A 22,974-nucleotide genomic window follows, 5' to 3' on the forward strand; every position below is an offset into this window, starting at 1 on the left:
TGATATGTCATCAAGGATTCAAGATTTAGATATCTGATACAGGATTCGAAATTTGGATATCTGATCCAGGATTCGAAATTTGGATATCTGATCCAGGATTCGAGATTTGGGTATCTGATGCAGGTTTCAAATATTTTTGATGTCATCAAGGATTCAAGATTTAGATATCTGATACAGGATTCGAAATTTGATATCTGATCCAGGATTCAAGATATATTTGGATACGTGATGCAGAACTCGAAATTTGGATATCTGATTCACGATTCAACTCGCCCTTGGCCAGGATTCGAGTTCCGATAATTTGGATACGGATGCAATCGATTAATTGGTTTGTTTGTTTTGTTTTACTTCGCTTTTCCATCGCTAATCGGATGAATAGTCACAAACTCACATGGAGAGAACACAACACAAGCCCTACTGAGTCTGGCTGTGAGCCCAGACGCCAGAGACTCGTTAGTATGCAAAAAGTAGTCCTTTGTGTAGTACATGGAAAGGAGGTTGTCATTTGTGTGTTTTCTGATTATACGTACCGAAAGTTTATATGTGTTCCTTGTTGTTTAGTAGTAATACTTTTACATATTCTTTCTTGTCCATTGTATAGAGACTGAGATGAGAACAATTTAGATATCGTGCTAACACCTGGAAGGAGACAATCTTTCTCATTCAGGAGACTGAACGAGTCTGTGCCCACTGGGGTCTTGCCTCGCCCAATTAACTTTGATTGATTTGCGTTATTTTACTTCGGATTTTGTGCCACTTATGAGAAGATGGGGATGAGTGATGACATGAACAAATTGATGAATGGACACTCACAAACATCCACGCCCAGGCCGGGATTCGAACCAGGAACCCCTGGCGTCGTAGCGCGATGTGCTAACCACTCCGCCACTGGGGCCGGCCAATTACCTAACGCGGCAAATAACAATGCAATCAGAACCTTCATTGTAATCAGTCAGCTGTTTTTAAAGTTAATAATAAGTAATAATATTTCCTTCTACACACTGCACCAAAACAATACTCAAGAGATACGAAAAAAATCGTGAAGTTCATGTACTCGCACAAAGCGTACATTCCAAGTTCTGAAAAAAAATGAAAAGAAAGTCCCTACGTCTCGCACAAGCTCCAGAAATCCTTGAAAATATTCTTCCCTATTTCGTCCTGCGGTTTCTGTTTCTGGAAGATTACAGCTTCCCCCTTTCCGAGTATAAGAACGGCGGTTTACTTCTTGGAATGATTTATTTGGCAGAATTCTCTCGCTACTAAGATATATGCGATTCTCGGTATATCGCTCCGTTCAGCTTGTGGCTCCGTGTGGTATCTTAGCATTTTCTCCGTGCAGGGAGGGAAAACTTGAGATCAAAGGTCACGTGTATATTTCAATTACGAATTATACCGAGGTGCCATTTTCACGAAACATGTATCAGTATATACTTGCGTGCAAAGAAATAGACCCACCTCACACTTTTGAAATAAAATGTTTTTCATAAAAAAAAATTTTAAAAAATCTTCTAATATATAAAAATGAATGTATGTGTGTGTGTTTGTTCCGGCATAACTCTCGAACGTCTAGAGAGATTTCAACCAAACTTGGTACGCGTATCACTTGCAACCCTGGGGGTAAAACACACCTGGCCCCCCTAGGGGTGGGGTGGGAAGGGGGTAACATGTAAAAATAATCGAAAACTATCGATATTAGTGTGGAATCCATAGTTTTCGGGGTCGCTAAGATGAATAGTGACACTCCCAATGCCGTTAAACTTCAAGACACCCCTGGCACCCCTAGAGGGTTGAGGTGGGAAGGGGTGACATGTAAAAATAATCGAAAACGACCGATATTACTGTGGAATCCATAGTTTTCGGGGTCGCTAAAATGAATAGTGACACTCCCAATGCCGTTCGACTTCAAAACACCCCTGGCATCCCTAGAGGGTTGGGGTGGGAAGGGGTGACATGTAAAAATAATCGAAAACGACCGATATTTCTGTGGAATCCATAGTTTTCTGGGTCCCTAAGATGAATAGTAACACTCTCAATGCCGTTCAACTTCAAGACACCCCTGGCAACCCTAGAGAGTTTAGGTGGGAAGGGGTGACATGTAAAAATAATCGAAAACGACCGATATTAGTGTGGAATCCATAGCTTTCGGGGTCTCTAAGATGAATAGTGACACTCCAAATGCCGTTCAACTCCAAGACACCCCTGGCACCCCTAGGGGTGGGGGTGGGGAAGGGGGTGACATGTAAAAATATTCGAAAACGACCGATATTAGTGTGGAATCCATTGTTTTCGGTGTAACTAAGATGAATAGTGACACTACGAATGCCGTTCAACTCCAAGTTCATCACCTATCGGCATGGGGGTGAGAGGGGGTGAAAAATATAATGTCAAAAATGACCTACATTTGTGTCGAATCCATAGTTTTCGGAGTCGCTCAGCTAATTGATGGCATTTTATTCTGATAAGTAAAAACAAGTAAACATTTTACGTCTAAAGTATATCTATAACTAAACTTGTAACATCATACCTTCACGACAGGAACCTGTACGTTACCTTCGCATGGAAGAGATCCACAAGAAGACCCATCAGAGCAGGAGTACCGCTTTACTTTACTATTCTCATTATACACCGCAGACATGCCACAAATGGTACAATGCCACCAGGCCACGTACGCAGATGACGTCGCATCCTTCACCAGTAGCAGGAATATCAGGTGACTATACCCCACGATTCAGACCCAATTACAACTACTGGAGGCATGGACTGCAAAATGGCGAATACAAGTAAATGCAGCAAAGGGTGAAGCAGTACTATTCACCAGGAGAGACAGAGGGTCCAGCACAGTGGCGTCGCGTGCGGTTCGCCCACGAGTGTTCACAATAATATTTTCAACAATTTTCCCCCGAAATTCACGCTATATTTGAAGTTATACAAGAAGGACCTAGGGGAAATTGTCCCTCTCCCCCTTAAAATCAGCCAGGTTTAGCGAATTCTCGCTAAAGTTTGCAACTATGTAGCACAGACATTTTCGAGTACCCCTAGACATGCCTTGATGCTGCACTCTGGTGCCGAAGTATTTCCGCTTGCGTCAGTGTTCGCACAGCGAAGTGAACATCTTCGGGGTATAGTGGCCAACAGCCCCTTAGCTGTCAGCTCTCTGCAACACGCACAGCAATTGTGTTCCACGCCTTCCGTGGAACACCGTGGGAGTCAGTGTTACCAACTATCTAGAGAAGTTATCAGACGTCAGAGAAGTCGTGTCAGAGTAAATTGTGTGTATATACTCGTACACCAAACACAGTATTTTTCGGTACGTATGTGTGTGTGTGTGTGCATTTAATATGTACGTAGTTTAAGACATATACATGAGTGTTCATGTGCTCATGCGAACATTATCAGGCGACGTACCTGGTCCAGCATATACTCCAGCTACATGGAAATGGCATCCCCAAGAAGTAAATAACACGATTCTGGGAGTAACAATGGATGCCGGGCTAACATTTCGACAACACCTTCAACAAACAGCCACAAGAGGACTACAAAGGCCGCTCTCCCTGTACCCGATCTTCAGGAGCAGCGTCCTGTAACTAGAGACAAGAATATATCAAGTAATATTAAGACATTCTCTGACATAAGCAGCCCCGCAAGGTCCAACCTATACAAACTACAGGTAATCCAGAACAGTGTTTGCAGAATGATCACCGGGCACGAAAGATCCACGAGAATTGAACAATTAAATGAAGACCTGGACCTGTCCACACTCGACACACATATAAGACAGCTGTGCAACAAATCTGGCAGGATGTCCCCTCGCCATGCAAACCCCACAGTGCACAATATAGCCAGCCGCCCAGCGAAGAGACACATTCACGCAATGCCCAGACCATAGGCCCCAAAGACAACAAAAGAAAACCCGATAACTCCGCCAGCTACACCCGCAGAAGGAGAACAACCAGAGACCCAACAAACATTCTCAGGAAACATATCTCACATAGGAGTCACGAGCCAGACCCGACTCCACAAAACTTACATCAAAACGCCAAGAAAATACAGGACAGATAGGGTGTGAAACTGATAGCTGCGGTTCCACCGTGGGGCTCACATTAGAGAAACAATGTACATATTGTAAAATATAGAACCGAAATGGGAGAATCCAAGCCTTGTTTGTAAATAAATGTATAAATGTCCATTTCTGCGAGTCTCAGCAATAACCCTGCATCGTAAAATCAGCAAATTCTTGCCTGTGAATCTATCCCTTGGTTCCGAGCGCTCTGGAGAGGAACAGGATGGGAACCTAGGACTAACGAGCCAATTAGTTGTTTGTTTCCTATCCTGCCAGTAGCGACCCGGTAAGGGTGGTGTGTTGCGGAACAACATTTTCCCTGACTTCACCCTGACAAGCCAAATTCCCTGACATTTCCCTATTTTCCAGAGGCGTAGCAATCCTGATAAGATTGCTCGGCAAAAATTGATCGGTTTTTCGGAAGTGGGTGAAGCAATTTGCAAGACGGTAGCCATAAATAAGTAGATAAGCTGAAATTATCATGTTTCCACCACAGCTTCGTGGCAACTGCGTTCTTGGGAAGGGAGTGGGGGAGGCAATGAATTCTGAAGTAATGTCATACATTGACGTATGCTTCCGTTGCACGATTGGTATTTCTTTTCGAGTTAGAATCCAAGAAAGATGACAAGCACCCGATAATGTCTTACCCTGAATCCAAGAAAGATGACAAGCACCCGATAATGTCTTACCCTAACATTAATCATGTCGAGATGAGATAATGGTTCGCTTTGATGTTTCCGACCTCTCATGTCTGCCAAATGATCCTTAACAGCGTTAGCAACCATATCAGTAACCTTTGTGTACTGAACTTACAGCGAAACGTAAGTAACTCGTTACCAATGAAAAAATACTTCCGGCTTGTCGTAATGAAGGATGTCTGAATGCAAAAAACCAATACGAAGTCCTTTTCCTAAGGGAAATTATAATAAGCAACACTGGCGTCGCCACTGAATATGAAGAGGGATCCGGCCCACCTTCGTGCTGCCCCACAGAACAAACAGAAATTATGACACACGGAAATAAAGACGTAGAGATAAAAAATACAGGAAGAAAACGACTGATAAAAAGGACATAAAAAATAAAAATAAAGAGAACCAGAGAAAACGATCAACAGATGAAGAGATGGAGAAACAGAAAAACGCAAAGATAAATATGGAGAAACAGAAGACGATAGGAAAATATATAAGAGATATAGAGAAATGGAAGACAGAAGAAGAGATACAGAAACGGATGAAGAGGAAAAGACAGAAATAGAGAAAGATAGAAAAACAAAGAAAACTAGAAAAAGAGGTAAAGATAGGAAGGTAAAGAGACAGATGAGAGGAAGATAAAATAGAGATAAAGAGAAACAATGAAAAATAGAGAAGAGGAAGATACAAGAACAGACAGAGATGCAGGAAGATACAAAGAGAGAGATAGAGAAACAGTGGAAGGTAGAAAAGGAGAGAAGAAGAGAAAGATCATGGTCCTCAGGAGCGGAAAAGCTACACAAGATTAGAAACCAACAAATAACTATTTTGTCACCGTTGTCATAGGCCAAGTTATGGCTATCTTAGGAATGTAGCCCTACCAAGGCCAGTCCTGAACTAGAGTGATAGAAAAACGGACGGAAAATGACCAAAATAGAGAAGTTTGAGTCTGAAAGCGTGACAACCACATTTTATTCTGACTACTAGCCATATTGGGATGAAGAGGGGTAAGGTTCGCCACGTGCCTGCATCTGTTGTGTGAGCGAGAACTCTTCCTGTGGTCGAATCGCAACCCCTGCACCCTGTCCCCCCTTAGACCACGGCGCCCGACTTGATCAATGTGCAACTCGAGATGAACTGCCTCAAAACGGGGACAGGAGCGGGAAGACATAAAGATCGGGGAATTCCCGCGCACCCTCTGGTCAAGGTCAATCAGCTGGCGGCGCAATGCATCTTCCTGTAAGCCAGCCGCCTCGTAATTTGTCTAGCAGACTACCGAGGTGGATGTATGGTTCCGGAGGAGGTAATGTGACACTCGGGTTCCCTATGAACGATTTAACTCGTTTATCTTGAAGAGAATTGGGGCCGCAAATTTCCACTTTGGGTCTTTTTCGTTTCTTCTCCCGTCTCGTTTCTTGATCTTCTTGGTGATTTTCATACTGTGTTCTCGGGAGTAACGAATGGAGCTAAAAGTAGCGAAAGAAGGATTGATTAGACAAGACCCAACTGCGGGAGTGAAATGGAGGAATGTAGAGTTTGGTGAATAAATGTAATTGCCGGAGGAATACCACACTTCCGAAAGACACTTATAGATCTACCAACATATATGTAAGAAAATGGCCTACTACCATAGGCGCCGATTCCATGGGGCTTGGGGGGCTCGAGCCCCGCCAATGTTAACGATGTGGGGGCAGAGTCCCCCCCAAATAATTTTGCTTAAGAGGATCTAATGTATTATTTTGCTTCTCTTGTAAAGTTTACTCTGAATTATGCCACAAGAACTTAACTTTAAATACACATTTGAAATGTTCTAAAATCTAGACCATCAACTTTGGGGGGCTCTGACCAGAGACAGCAAACCCCTTGACTTATTACTGTAATTATGAGTATTGTTAATTTTTTTACTAAAAAGAGTTTCAAAAAACGATGTGCATGAACTAGGAGAGTGGATGGGACGTTCGGGCTACAAATGGCTCTCACATGACATTCAGAACGAGATCATCGATATATTAGGGAGATCTGTTTTGCGCTACGTGGTAGCAGATATTAAAAGTCGGGAATATTTTGCTATTATGGTTGACGAAACTTGTGACATATCCATCCGTGGACAATTAATATTCTGCATTCGAACTGTGAATAAAAATTTTAATATTTTTGAGGAATGCATGGGGCTTTTATGATATTCCGAACACTGAGGCCAAAACTTAAAAAAGGAAGAGAGTGAGTCATTCATTAATTTGTTTCAGTGATCAGAGCCCCCCCAATAATTTTGACAAGTCGGCGCCCCTGCCTACTACACACAGAGAACTAAATGTATCATATCGATTGATGCACCATAATGCATCGATTGATGCACTAAAGTGTGTTCTGTAGCTTCTTCAAAGAATCAGATTCACATTTGATTCATTTTGGTGCATTTTTGTAAGTCGTGAAAGAAACACCAAAGTGCATCATTTGATTCAAGTGAGGATTTCTTTCAGTCAAGATGCACTTTAATGAATCAGCTGATGCCTTTTGATGCACCTTGATGCGTTTTGATGCACCAGCATGCATCTTTTTTGATGATGCACTTAAACGTTTCGTCTGACCTACAAAAAAGTGTGCATCTCGACTCAAAGAAATCCTCACTTGAATCAAATGATGCACTTTGTTGTTTCTTTCACGACTTACAAAAATGCACCAAAATGCATCAAATGTTAATCTGATTCTTTGAAGAAGCTACAAAACACACTTTAGTGCATCAATCGATGCATTATGGTGCATCAATCGATATGCTGCATTTAGTTCTCTGTGTGTACTCCCTCACAGGGTGCCGAAATGATCCAACATTTCTTCGTATCTTTTATCATGAAAAATCACGTTAGGTTTGCTTAAAGCTGCTTCCGGCGTCTCAGTGGGCGATAGCCTCTAAGGTAACCTGCAGACTTCTAGCCTCAGACTCAGTCCTTTCAGTGCCTTTTTAAGGCTATGAAAGTGGTAAAAGTCAGACGGACTAAGAAAGCCCTTCAAAACAGTCAGTGTTCTCCCAGTGCGAGGTGCAGTGTGCAAGACCGTGTTCACGCTGTGGTGCTTTAGAGGCGGTCATTTTTGTTCAACCTCCCTCACCCTCACGAGTCGGTCTTGCCCTCACCCTCATGACTCGACTTTCGCCTTTACCCTCACACACCCTCATTCTCACAGATTGACTTCGCCCACGCCCTCAAACTCACGACTCGCCTTTGACCCTCACCCTCACGGATTGACTTCGCCATCGCCCTCACAACTAGCGTTTCGTCCTCATCCTCACGCTCACAAGTCTTCGGAGGGTGATGATGTCTGCCCTCATGAGGGGAGTCCTCCGTAGAGAGTTACCGATGTTTGAAGAAATCTTTCCTTTACCACGTGCATTTCATACGTGGAAATGAGAATGACACGAAATTGTGAACTTATTCATGTGAAGGAAGTTAATGAATAAAGCAATAAGGTTTAACAATGAGTAGCATTTTGAACTAAGATTATTTGAGTTATACATGGTGTCCCAAAAGTCCCATTACCCCCCCCCCCCTCCCTTTGAATTGTAGACAAACCTGCAAAATGTTATTTTAACAGCATGCGTATGATGAGAGGATGGTACACCATTAAATCAGACCAATGACCACTATTTACTCCAGAGGATCTGTGTGCACACCGCCATTTTCATGGCACAGTATTATTCGCCTCCTGGTGCGATGTGAAATCCTCCGTAACATGTCAGATCTGGATTTCGGAGTGGCCATTTTAAGAGAATTCCTCAATGATGTGTTAAAAGACGAACGGATTGGACGAGGATCGCCAAATTCACCAGCACCTTTAAAATGGCCACCCTGAAGTCCAAATCTGACATCTTGTGATAATGCGCTATGGGGACACATCAAACAGAAAGTCGCCCATAATCGTTATCAGACAACTGAGGAACCTCAAGAAGCTGTTCGCAGTGCGTGTGCTTCCCTCATGCAAGCCATGCTACCGAAGGATTTCACATCGCACCTGGAGGCGAATAATACTGTGCCCTGAAAATGGCGGTGTGCACACAGAGTAAATGGTGGCCGGCCATTGGTCTGATTTAATGGTATACCATCCTCTCATCATACCCATGCTGTTAAAATAACATTTTGCAGGTTTGTCTACAATTCAAAGAGGGGGCAATGGGACTTTTGGTACACCCTGTATATTGCATAATTAGATTAATTTACATAAAGGATAATTATTATTTTTAATATAAATATTATTTTCGCCCTTGCCCTCACGGATCGACTTCGACTTCGCCCTCACCCTCACAAGTCTTCGGAGGGTGAGGGTGGGGTATGGCCTCATGATGGTCGCCCTCCGGATGCCAACATCCGTGATGAAATCGCCGCTCTTCCTGTCGCTATGCAAAATGACATTGCAGCACAGCATTGTATTTCGACTCCAAGAATGTCGGAAACCTTCATAACATGATTCAAATATTTCTGTCAAACTCATAAGACAGTCTGACACTGTTGTATTTGGAAGTCGTAGTTATCTGTCGTAATAAAGTTGTTTTTTTTATGGGCAACGTACGAACATCAAACATCCACAAGCCAATTAACCAAAAGTGGCACAGGAAGCGAATTAAAATAAAGCAAATCAATCAATCAGCATGTTGAATGGGCCCGGATGAACAAACGCTTTAGCAACTGGCGTAAAGAGATAGTCTGGATGAACGAGCAACTGAACATCTAGCGTATTTTTCTAATTGTCCAACACCAGACATCGCATTCGTACTTCAAAAATATAAATATAGTAACGAGTGTGAAAGAACATTATATAAAAATTTTCAACAGCAAACCGTTGTGTGTGTATAATATAATTCGTTTAGAATATAATGCAAATTAACAAAATTAATGCTTTTATACAATGCGAAACAGCATCATGGGAGAAAATAGAATGATCTGTGGAAGGGGGGGGAGGGGCATGTTCCATAGATCATTCTTATCACATTACTGGAATTCAAATAACTCATCAACACTCAAAGCAACTACTTAACTGATATTTACCTGAGTTCATTTAAAATTCAAAAAGCCTTGGTTTGTGAGAGACTAATTGTTAAGGAGGCTTCATTACACAACACAAATGTATGACACTATTTGATAACATATTTAAATAATAAAGCTAAAAATTTCTAATTCATTAGATGAAGTGTGACAAAGCAATGTATGAAATACTTTTGCCATTTTATGTTGTTTTCTGCACTAAAAGTTGCTTTTAATTTATATCTAAAATATGGCCCACCAAATTGACGTTTTCCCCTATTTTATAAACATTGCTGATTATACACATTGGTAGATTAGAGGTGAGGGAGAGAGAGAGAGAGAGAAATCATGAGACAATAATTAAAGGTTTAAGGAAAGAAAACATTGTACATTACTATAATTATTTCACGGTGACGAAGAATCATTATATCTTTAAATTAGATAACAGGTCTACTTTCTCTTACAGCATAGTCAATGACCTCTGCTCACTAATTACTATGAATATGAGAATACATCAAATATTCGGATACTGCGTAAACTACTGTAAACCAACATTTGTATTACAAAAATAGTTTACCTACCAACGACATTACCTCGCCTGCAAGATTATTAGAAATTATGGAAGTTAATATTGACTACCCGCAACACTTATACAATGAAATCTCATTTCGACAAACCCTAACAAATGTCATGTGACACGTAATCAAATTATATCAGGGATTTTCAACGAAGAAGGAAGAAAAGCTGAAAGATGTTTAGAGATCTTGGATGAATAGGCTATATCTTCGAATTTATAACATCACAATATGTAACACTGTTTGAATTTTGCATGATGACAGTTAGTAGATCTTCAATAGACTGCTGAGTATTTTCAAATACCACACGAGATACGAAAGCCGTTCAACGACAAAATATCAATCCGTTTTTGACAACATACAATATCTAGGTACATGAGCACATCGATTCTATTGAGTCTAAATTGAAAATAATTATACTTTCAGTACTTATGAAAACAATAATTTTTCATCACTTCAGTTCATTGCACAACAAATAAACACATTACGTGTTCATAAAATGAGAATTCGTATACAAAGGTGCAAGTTCATTTACTTGATAAATCAGTCATCGGCCAGTGTGATTTTCAATTAGCTTTACCTCGGATGTGTATCATTATGTTGTTTTTTATACGTCCTTTTATAAAAATAAATGCTTTATAATACAATAGCTTTCAGTACAAGTTTGTCGTCAAACAGTAACAACCAGAAAGTACAAGTATTGTTCTACTTGTAAGGAACATTCACAAATATTAACAGAAATTTTCAAACTTGCACTCTTGTACATCAAAATAATGTGTATATCGTGACATACCTTATACGTAGCTTCGTTATGATCCAGTAAAATAACAGATTCTTTTCTTGCACTCCATTAAAAGGCACTCAACGAAAGAGCTGCTCCAACTCGTGTCCGAGAATCGACGTCTAAAGATTGTTGTTGCATTCGATTGTGCAATCGGTTGAGCAGCGCTCAGCTAGCAGCGTGCTGGCATTCCAATTGCCTTGTTTGTGCACAACACAAGCGTTCCGAAAGTTAGCGTCGTGAAAGCTGGAGCTCAATACGATACAAGCGTGTTGGTGCGCTTATATTTTGCTGTCGATTTGACAAACGTAACTTGCACTGTACATACCGATATATTTACTCGAATTAGAATTAGATTGCAAAGCGACAATTTGGTATAATTCCAGCTACATGTTCAATCAAGATGGATGCATACAGGTGAGTCAATTCTGAGCGTCCGAGAACCTCCTTTAGTGCTAGGAAATTAGCTGACGTCACATGATTGGTCCTGAATTTTGGAAGAATTTATGTATCTGAGTTCGTTAGAAGTTCGAAAAGAAAGGTCTGTTTCTGTAAGCAATTTTTCTTATAGTATGATAATAATTATAAGTTAAGATGATTATGTATGCGATTTCATATCATATGTACATATTTGCATGTGTGTGTGTGTGTGTTATGCAGAAACCAATTATATATTACTGAAACAAATGTAATTGCGATGTTCCTGGACATGAGGAAATTAGAGAAACAAGCGGAATATCTTTTATATTCTCTTTCTGGACCCTCTCATTCCTATGCTATGTTCCTGCCTATATTCAAACGTAAATAATACTGCAATAAAATTGTAATGCGCTACAAATTATCCACATATGAGTTGACTTAAGATTAATTATCCCTCGTAAGTTCATATGTATAAAGACAATAAAAAACTCTCTCTTTTATTAGTACATTTCAAAGTACGAGGCTTGTCCGGAAAGTAAAGATACAAACACATTTGCACGTTAGGGGAAAAATGTGTACCAAAGTTGGCAACACTGGCACTAACCGTGATCCATACGACGAGGATTGGGAGTGAGTCGATAGTGCTGCGTTGAGTCTTGTGCGAGGAACACGCGTTGGAAATGGCAACGGCGATACCGAATCCCGCCAAGTGCGAAGTGCGCGCCGTGATCAGGTTTTTGCAGGCATAAGGAAAGCGTCAATCGGAGATCCACCGAGAAATTGTGACTGTGTACGGGAACGTAATGAATCGTCAAAATGTGGCGAAATGGTGCCGTGCCTTCGCAGAAGGTCGACGTGATGTTCATGATGAAGAGAGAAGTGGGAGGCCGTCAAAACAAACGGAGAGGCATGTTGTCAAGTGGAATCCGCTTGATTCATGACAACGCCCGCCCCATGCAGAGAATGTCACCAAGGATCTGCTTGCACAGTTTCAATGGGAGGTTCTTCCCCATCCGCCATACAGCCCCGACCTTGCACCCAGCGGCTACCACCTGTTCCTGTACCTGAAGAAAAATCTTGATGGAAAACAATTTGCTGACGACGATGAAGTCAGGGAAGAAGTCACAACTTGGTTCCAGATGCAGGCGGCGGATTTCTACGATTCAGGGATACAAAAACTTGTTCCGCGTCTGAACAAATGTTTGGACAATGGTGGCACTTATGTGGAGAAATAGCCTCTGTATCAGTGTATCAAGTGTATCTTTAGGTACGAGCAATACATTTATTTTATATCTTATTTTTGGTTTGTATCTTTACTTTCCGGACAAGCCTCGTATATGCCTTTGTCACTGACCTCAGGGGCGTATATTCTAGGCTAGCTAGGCTATCTGCGAAGCCTGAAGTCTAGAGAATAAAATACAGGAGGAAAATCGATCAGAAATTGTAAATAAAATTATTCATATCAGTGAAATGATGATGGTGATTTTGGAGTTGGCAACCTGATTTCTTATGAGCTGGTAACTTGATTTCCTATGAGTTGGCAACCTGATTTCCCGAGTTGGCAACCTGATTTCCTATGAGTTGGTAACCTGATTTCCTATGAGTAGGCAACCTGATTTCCTATGAGTAGGCAACCTGATTTCCTATGAGTAGGCAATCTGATTTCTTAGGAGTTGGCAACCTGATATGTTATGAGTTAGCAACCTGATTTCTTAGGAGTTGGTTAACTTATTTCTATTCATAGCCTAGGACCACGTGACAGTGATCTTGGACTCGGTATACGCCACTGACTGACCTATCGTTTGCGCTGTATGAAACGCACCAATTATAATTGTAATTTTGGCTGTTTGCGAATCCAGGTTGCGATTCATTCCTCTTGTAAGGTCACCTTTTCTTATTGCTCACAACTAGTGGCGCACCCGAAGTGGGGTTAATAGACAGAGTGAATATCTTTTCCTTTCCTTTGAACTTTTTTTCACAAAGAAAATGCCAGTATAATTTATCCATCCATTTTCCTACTCATAAATGTATTCAATTTGTTCTTTTCCTTAGTCAAACTCCGCCTTTAAAAATTCTTGGATCCGCTTGTTCTCACATGTGAACTAAACTCACCATATTTATGATTGTTCACCTTCAAATGAAATTACGTTGAAAATAAACAACACAAGAAAAATATTTTATTCAATGGAGTCTTGAATTCGAAGAAATACGAGTGTTTGCATAGTACTATATGCACGTACATATAATTACTCTGCCTTAATAAGTTCTTCTTGATCTTTCATCAGCATCATCAACATCCTCTTACTTATATAATAATGATTATAAAACATTATAATAATAAATTGAGCAGCAATACACAACGTCAACTGCGTTATAAAAGGAAAAGTGGTACAATTATATACAAGATCAAAAAACCTTCATTTCAATATTTTTGGGGTGAAGAATTTTCGCGTATCTGTAATGTCAAATAAATATACGATGTACCATCTTAAATTGCTCGCCATTATCCAATATGGCGTCCATAGTAGAACCTCGATATTAGCATGTTCTTTAGGAATGCAAGCAGGAATAGCATTTCCACCATACTCCTTGCTTCACACGCAAATAAATCTTTACGACAATGCACACCAAAGAACAAACAGACTACATACAACCTCTACTCAGAGAGTAAAGCTTATTATAGTCAATATAAATTGTCCACGACCGCGTACGCTTACGGGATCCGCCTTCTTACAACGCACCTAACTCCAAAATCTTCTTCTTGGAAGAACATGGAAAGTACCATGTGTTGAACTGCAGTGAATCCATACATCAAACCGACTCAAAGGACGTTGTCTGAACAGCCACCATAGAATATCCGAGTTCTCGAATTACAGAAGGCAAGAAGATTTTACTTCCAAGGCCGCATTGTTCTTTCCTTCTTTCATTAGCCCCAATTCAGCATTCAAGACCTCCGGTTTCGCCCGTAATGGACATGACAGCTGTCAACGAATAAAATACGTCTTAGGGAGTGTTGAGAAAGGCCTGAAGGTGACTACAAAAGCTCAGCTACGATACCACTTACTTTGTCCTGGTACGAAAAGACTTCTCGTTTGTTTTACGTATATTGTGCCTGAGCAAGGAGTGGTTGAGACACAGTGTTGCCAACTTTGCTGATTTCAATAATACACAATGCTCCGGGCAGTGATGCATGAAGGTGGTGGCACGGGGGGAAATTCCCTCCGCAAATAGAAAAGTTCCACCCCCGAAAATTTCAACAACCTGGCATAGCATTCGGACAATAGCCACGAATTTTGGCAACCATGATCAATTTGTATTTCTTTCATCCACTTTAATGCAGAGCGTACTTTTTCTGGCTTCTTAATAATAAGTACTGATTCAGCCAGAGGCGAAACCATGAATTTCGTCTGGGTGGGGGCCAAGTACCAGGAGGATAAACGTGCGAATAATAATAATGACATTATTATTATTATTATTATTATTATTATTATTATTATTATTATTATTGGTATTTTTCCTGGTATTTTTTCAGAATGTTCAATTTGAACATGTTGAATAATAATAATAATGACATTATTATTATTGGATTTTTCCTGGTATTTTTTCAACAGATTCAATTTCAGATTAGCTAAAAATGGAAAACAAGCAAACAAATTGTATATGTACATATGAAATGTATAACTTTCATGTAGAACATTATGTTTTACATACATACAACATGGAGCGACGTAAAATTAGAAAATAGGAACATGTTAACACAAAATTGTGCACGTATTCAATGTTTCTTTAATACTTATATACGAGTATATATATAATTTAAACTGTCTGAAGTACATATTTTGTCTTACTTCTTGTAATTTACGATGCATTACAGAAAAGAATGACATTGCGAGCTACTCCCTAAATTCCAGTTTGGGTTTAGGAAAACACACAGCACGACGACGCAGCTCACCCGGGCAGTAAACCACCTGACAACACAGTTCAACGGGAAAAACTACACTCTGGGAATGTTCCTAGATGTGGAAAGAGCTTTCGATAGGGTGTAGATACAAGGACTCATCAGGAAACTGTTCTGATAGCCAGCTACCTAGTAGGACGATAATTCATCGCCACCTTCCAGGAAGCCTCAGCACTAGCAAAAAAAAACATCAGGGCAGGAGTTCCACAAGGCTCCACACTGGCACCGATACTGTATGTGTATTCACCGCGGACATATAGTCGACGCGCTAGCTACGTTAACGACCGGCTGGCTTTGAAGTCGACGGAGTGCGCCCATTGGCTCAAGGACTAAACGTGGAGTAGACGAGCATAATGACAGCTGCGCCCATTGGCTGAAGGTTGAGTGTGATTGGACGAAAACGAATCGCCCACTATTTGTCCCCACCCATGTTTGTGGCGGAAGATTCTTTTGTTCTTCAACGTTAACGAAGTAAACGCCTGGACTATACCAGTAGTTCCCAACTGCTTCCCAGCCCTCTTCGCAGACGACGCAACTTTCTTTGCATCACGCAGACTACTAAAAGGATGCTACAAGACACTCGATAAACAACTACAAGAGTTCCAGACATGGTCGACCAGATGGCGCATCAAAACCAACGTCACCAAGAGCACTGCAGTAATCCTTGTACGCCGAAGACGACAGGACCAACAAACACAAGAGTTGTTTGGCCAGCAGATACCTCACGCAATCTCAGCAAAATACATAGAACTTACATTGGATTCTACAACCGCCTTTCGGGGCTGAACTCGTACCAGATCTGGGCCCGTAAGAGGTCCTTAATGCTCGGTCTAACAGTAACTTTCAGTAATCAAAATTCGACAACACAATTCATGCTTACTATACATTTATTCAAATCTATAAGTGGCTTAGTTACATATTTTGGGTTTAATTACTTAAGATACTATTTTACATGGTTAGTTACATGGACGTCCGCAGGATTTTTTCCAGGGAGGAGCAAGGAAGGTATTATCTTTTCCGGGGGGGGGGGGGGCAAACAAATCGCATTTTCCCCAAAAGTGTGTTGTTTCCTAAAAAAACATCACGTAAATTTGATTTATGGTATTCATGCAATAATTAACACATATTATTGTAGCTAAAATGAAATTATATGTGTGAAATGCATAATTTTTGGTTGACTTTCATTTTCCAGGGGGGGCCACGCCCCCCCCCCCCTTGGTCCCCCCTTCCGGACGCCCATGCATGGTTACACATTCAGTGGGAGAGCTCGCATGAGAGAGAGAGAGAGAAGTTCCTTTCTTGAAAATGGTTCCTTTTTTTGGAATGATCAACTAATCAATAGCAACTTAACAACAGTTATGCACGCACAAAAAAAGAGTAAAGATCAAACCAATAATTTCGATACTTAACTGAAAAATATACAGATGTGGTCGAGGGGTTATAATGTCAGACATGTAACAGAAATACAACACAAAGGATACCAAAGGACTATACGGAGTGTTCAGGAACCTCCAACTGACACTAGTAAAGAGGACATCACTTTACAAAACAATTATAAGACCAGCTACATTATACGCCCTACCAACGTAGCAGCCACTAGTAAAACTACAAGTCATCCAAGAGAAGGCGGTGAGGATGAGCAGTGGACATGACACAACCAACGTCCAAATACAGGAAGACCTGGAGATAGATCCAATAGGCAGAGGTCATCAAACAAGAGACAACCAAGTTCTGGGCAAGACTGAGAAGACAGCAATTCCGGAGTCAACGAAATAGGTACAGCGGCCATCTTCAAGCTCACTCATCGAACCTCCTGTCCAGAGAGAGCCTACAAAGAACCAAAAGAAGACTAACACCTGGAGCGACAGTAGCAGAGGTCAAGAAACCAAGATAACAAAGAGGCCAAAAGAAGAGGAAAACACCCAAATGAGTCAAGGAACCGTCAAAACCAACCAAGACAAAACAGTCAGTAAGTCAGAGTGAGAAGGAAAAGAACACACATCAAGAAAGCAAAGATAAGAATAAAGACACAATAAGAGAGTGAGGAAAAAGAAAAAGACATACCAAGAAAAAGGCCCGTACCCTGGATTTTTTAAAGAGGGGCCAGATCCGAAAAGTGGAACAAGGAGAAGATCCAAAATGCTGTTGGATTCATTTAATTAGGTTATTTTACGTCACTTTTCCCCCACTTTTGGCTAATAGCAACGATGAGTAATGATATGATGTAATTGATGAAGAAACACTCACAAAGAACAACCATGCCAAGCCTGGGATTCGAACCCGGGAGCCCTATCGTCGTAGAACGCTGTGATAACCTCTGCGTCTCAGTGGTCGGCGAAATGATGTTGAAGTATAAGATGTGGCCACCAGTGCAATGGTAGTGTTGCAGATAACGCTAAACGCACAGCAGTATAAAGTGGTTCCGGCGATAGAATGGACTTGAGGAGAAGACTTTCCGCCTCCTGTTTAAGGAGGGAAAAGCAGTGTTGCTACCAGTCGTACCAGTGTTGCCACATGAAGGGAAATTTTAAGGTCATCTGACTACTTATTACAGTTTATGTTAATTTCTAATTTCATATCCACATTTTTATGTTATTTATTTATATTGCTAGCCCTACTTTTTTCTGCTCCTTTAAGTTTATTGTACGTTGCTTTTATGCATCTTTGGATAAATAGTAACGATGAGGATTAACGATTAAATAGATTCCTGACCAGGATTCATACCTGGGACATCTGGTCAGGAAGTGATGAAACTGAAATATGATTTTTTTATTTTATTCAAACAAATAACGAATTCAACGGAATACTTAACTACGTACCACTACTGCTTCCAACACCACCACTAATAATGCTACTACTACTACTACTAATTATTATTATTATAAAATTTGCTTAGGTGAAAGGAAAAATTGGTCCAGAAGGGGAAATTTTGCCCCATTGGAAAGGGAAATTGTACCCTCATATTGTGGCAACACTGAGTCGTACACGACACTTCCTGTCAACAAGCCCCCTTCGCTCGCATTTCAGGTAGAGGCAGGGAATCGGAGACCCATTCGCTTGCTATGCGGGGGCCACCATTTGGCTTCACCGTGCCTGGCCTTGTTGAGGGCGCCACCTGTTTCGAAAACGACCAAAAACGAAAAATTTGGCAACGCAGTATACCACGAAAATTCCCTCTCACCATGGCAACTGGACCAAGCCTATTGGTTCAGCTGTTCATGTGACACTTGACGGAAAAGACAAAAATAGAATTTCCAAGTCCGTTCTCTCGACGGAACCACTTTAGGGTTGAAATATTATGATCCAAAGTAACGGAAAAATTCAACACGTCCACACGCCTACCCGACAATCAGCAACACAGTTGCTTACAGACAAGGTGTAGGCTGTCTCACGGCCTATGCTTTGGTGCTTATTGTTTACATTAAGTTCTCAGAGGTAATGGAATATTTTTGTGTTCCGCAAATAAACAATGTTTTTCAAATTTCCATTAATTTTCTTATACCAGCACCATTGAACAATCATGGTAATTCTACGTTGAGAAACATACTTATAAATTAAATTGTACTTATTAGCTTTCGTTATTAAAATAAAGAACGTTTATAAATGTGAGTTTAAAAAAAATAATTTTTGCAACACAACAGCGGCACGAAAAATGTCAGGAGAGAGATTTAAAAAATGGACTGTCCTGTCTAAAGCTGCACGACTGGTAGCGTTGTATCAAAGATTATGAAACAAAAACTACTCAATATTGTAGACTGCAGACTTGTGGAGCCTGCCTCTCTCCATAACAAAACCATTCATTTATGCAAGGGCGAAATCGAAATTCTTGCAAAATATGAAAAGTGGTCAATGTTATTTTTGTTGGTTTTTCATAGGTTCACATTATAATATTTCACAGTTCGAGGGAGGAGGGCATGCCCCCTCCCATGGGTACGGGCCTGCCAAGAAAGTTAGGTAAGAAGAATAAACCAAGCCAAGAGGACCAAGAAAGAGAAACAAAGACATGCGAGAATGAATGAACGAAAGTGAGGCAACGAGAAAGAAGAAAGATTCCCTAAGGACTAAGAAAGAAAGTAAAAGAGGGGTCAGTTGCCCCTCCAAATATTCTCACTTAGAAATTTAGTGTAGAGAAATCTTATTACCATTAATAAACAATATTATTATTTTTAAAAAATATTTTCAAGCCGACGAAAGTTCCAATCAACTACGGCGGGTTTATTTCGTATGTAATTGAACTCTGTCACTTCGTTCTCCAGCAAACTACTTGTTATTAAGACACACGTATTTTGTTCGTTTGCCTATTTGGGTTACATCTATGTGGTCGCAGAATAAATTGCTCTCACATTGGAAATGAATAAGTTATGTGCAGTTGTTTTGAATCTGCTGTTCGAAACCATGTTTATATGTAAATTAGTCTGAACCATAGAGAATAAAGGGGAAAGGGAACAGAACTTCAGTGTCACAGAAGCTGGAATTCGTCTAACCTTTTGTTTACCGAGACCATTTTGCCAGGTAAGCACGCTGAAACCGGGCCAATTTTTAGCAAAATGCAGAGTTTAATTTAGATGACTGTAGCTCGGAGGCTAATTGCCATAGACGGACGAATCAAGTACCATTATACGCGGAATGAACCATAGATTCGGACTATATAAAATTTATGCACATTGAGTGTGTATATGGATGCAGGAGGGGGGAGGAACCGGAAAATTCAAAAATTTCTGATGAAAAATGCCCCTTTCCCCCCCCCCCCCCCCGCCCCTGGACAACAAAGTACAGGACATTGTCAACATACACATGGAAATGATCGCAGCAAACCATTTTCAAATTGAGGTTCAACTGCACTATTGGCACTATTGTAGTGGAACAAAAATTCCGATCTTTGTTGGGCACAAAGCTTTCTTTCTTCAGAGGAAGCCGCCACAAAGAAAGCCGCCATTTCCTCGCCTTTTTATGGAAGAAGAAGACGTGCAAGAGTCCCTACTGTGCAATATATGTGTTAACAATAATATATAACAAACAAATCGTAACTCCAAATAGAAATATCGACATTATGACGCTAAAACTACGACCTCGTCGAGGTATCTATATATAGATAGCTGGTAAACAAGGGGTATACCTAGAGGTATTTATTTATAGATAGCTGGTAAACAAAAGAGTGATTCTCGGTGGGTCCGGACACACACTATATACGCACCTGTTTAGTACCCATCAATGCAATAAAACAGTGAGATGAAATGAGGGTTTTCTTTCTCTTGACTGAACTTTCATCAAGGCTTTTGCTCCCCTTAATCAGAGCGTCCGCGCACGCCTCTGGGTGATAAAACTTGTGAACGAAAGAGACCGAGAGAGAGAGGCACATTAATAGAGTGACAAAAGAAGAAAAACGCATCAAGAAGGCGGGAAAGAAGAATAAAGGCAATAAGACAGTGAGAAAAGAAATGGGCGATTAAGAAAGGAAGAAGAAAGAATGCTGGACAGAGGAAAGAAGAATAAAGGCAATAAGACAGTGAGAAAAGAAATGGGCGATTAAGAAAGGAAGAAGAAAGAATGCTGGACACAGGAAAGAAGAATAAAGGCAATAAGACAGTGATAAAAGAAATGGGCGATTAAGAAAGGAAGAAGAAAGACAGTGCAGTACAGAGGAAAGAAGAATAAAGGCAATAAGACAGTGATAAAAGAAATGGGCGACTAAGAAAGGAAGAAGAAAGACAGTGCAGTACAGAGGAACGAAGAATAAAGGCAATAAGACAGTGATAAAAGAAATTGGCGACTAAGAAAGGAAGAAGAAAGACAGTGCAGTACAGAGGAACGAAGAATAAAGGCAATAAGACAGTGATAAAAGAAATGGGCGACTAAGAAAGGAAGAAGAAAGACAGTGCAGTACAGAGGAACGAAGAATAAAGGCAATAAGACAGTGATAAAAGAAATGGGCGACTAAGAAAGGAAGAAGAAAGACAGTGCAGTACAGAGGAAAGAAGAATAAAGGCAATAAGACAGTGATAAAAGAAATTGGCGACTAAGAAAGGAAGAAGAAAGACAGTGCAGTACAGAGGAAAGAAGAATAAAGGCAATAAGACAGTGATAAAAGAAATGGGCGACTAAGAAAGGAAGAAGAAAGATAGTGCAGGACAGAGGAAAGAAGAATAAAGGCAATAAGACAGTGATAAAAGAAATGGGCGACTAAGAAAGGAAGAAGAAAGACAGTGCAGTACAGAGGAACAAAGAATAAAGGCAATAAGACAGTGATAAAAGAAATGGGCGATTAAGAAAGGAAGAAGAAAGACAGTGCAGTACAGAGGAAAGAAGAATAAAGGCAATAAGACAGTGATAAAAGAAATGGGCGACTAAGGAAAGAAGAAGAAAGACAGTGCAGGACAGAGGAAAGAAGAACAAAGGCACGCTGAGAAAGTGAGACAAAAAGAAAAGGGAGTCCAGGTGAATCAGAAAGGCAAAATATAGCTGCGCTAGGAGAATGAAGAGAGACATTTTGAGAAATGAAGAATAAGTAAGTAAGAAAGGAATATGCTGAAGAAACAGTAGAATAGGAAACAAAAAAAGTGGTAAAATAAGGGAAAAAGGAAAGAAGTGAAGAAGAAAAGTGAAGTTAAATACAGATGATGAAATCATAAGGAAATAAATTATAACGAGTAGGAACGAAATTAGTACAATTTTTCTTGGCCCAAATTGGTACAATTTTTCTTGGCCCAAGTAGGGTCAATGACCCGCCGTTGCTTATGAAAATGCTGTTATTCCTTGTACGTTCTGAGACAGAAGAAAGAAAGCTTGTGATTCGATTTAAGCCCCTTAGATGTGCGAAAACAAGTCCAAACTTATAAATTACAAACGCACGCTTGCAGACATATTATATCTGTTTGTAGGTCGCCTCGAAGGAGCAGAAACATTTGCATAAAAGAATTTACGTAGCGAGGAAATAGCAGAAACATGTCACGTACGCCTCCGAGCCGTATCTTACACATTTTGTGCATCAGGCAGATTGGCAAAAAACGCGCGTTCGACTTGAGATTCTCTCGGACGACGAAAAGAAGGAAGAAAAAGCAACATTACTCCTACCCTCTCAGGCGTTGTCTCGTGGGAGCTAGACTGTGTTAATACTTAAAATCTAATAGAAACGTTTTCTCTTTGTAGAGCTTGTAAAAAAGCAGGGCTGGTTTGGAAGAATGGTCTTCCTTATTTTGTTTCGAAAAAAAATAATGTTTTTCAGATGATGTGCCATTAGCATTAAAACCTTTTGTTTACCAAGCCCATTTTGCCAGGTAAGCTCCTTGCTACCGGGCCAATTTTAATCAAAATGCAGAGTTTAATTGAGATGACTGTAGATCGGAGGCTAATTGCCATAGACAGACGAATGATATATCGTTATATGCGGAATGAACCATACATTCGAACTACATACAATTTATGTACATTGAGTGTATATATGGATGCGGGGGAGGGGAGGAACCGGAAAATTCCAAAATT

At 40.5% G+C, this 22,974-nt stretch overlaps 1 pseudogene across 1 annotated transcript in view; it reads right to left on the reverse strand.

Moving 5' to 3' along the window:
- Window positions 1-11,238, reverse strand: part of LOC145981615 (regulator of nonsense transcripts 2 pseudogene) — a 245,140-nt pseudogene extending 233,902 nt beyond the window's left edge. Inside the window, exon 1 of the transcript XR_014440978.1 lies at window positions 11,130-11,238. The product of XR_014440978.1 is annotated as a regulator of nonsense transcripts 2 pseudogene, transcript variant X1 (transcript). The remainder of the gene's footprint in view (window positions 1-11,129) is intronic.
- Window positions 11,239-22,974: the final 11,736 nt, after the last annotated feature.

This window comes from Lepisma saccharinum, chromosome 29, assembly GCF_977018435.1.
Source record: "Lepisma saccharinum chromosome 29, izLepSacc3.1, whole genome shotgun sequence".
Lineage (NCBI taxonomy): Eukaryota > Metazoa > Arthropoda > Insecta > Zygentoma > Lepismatidae > Lepisma > Lepisma saccharinum.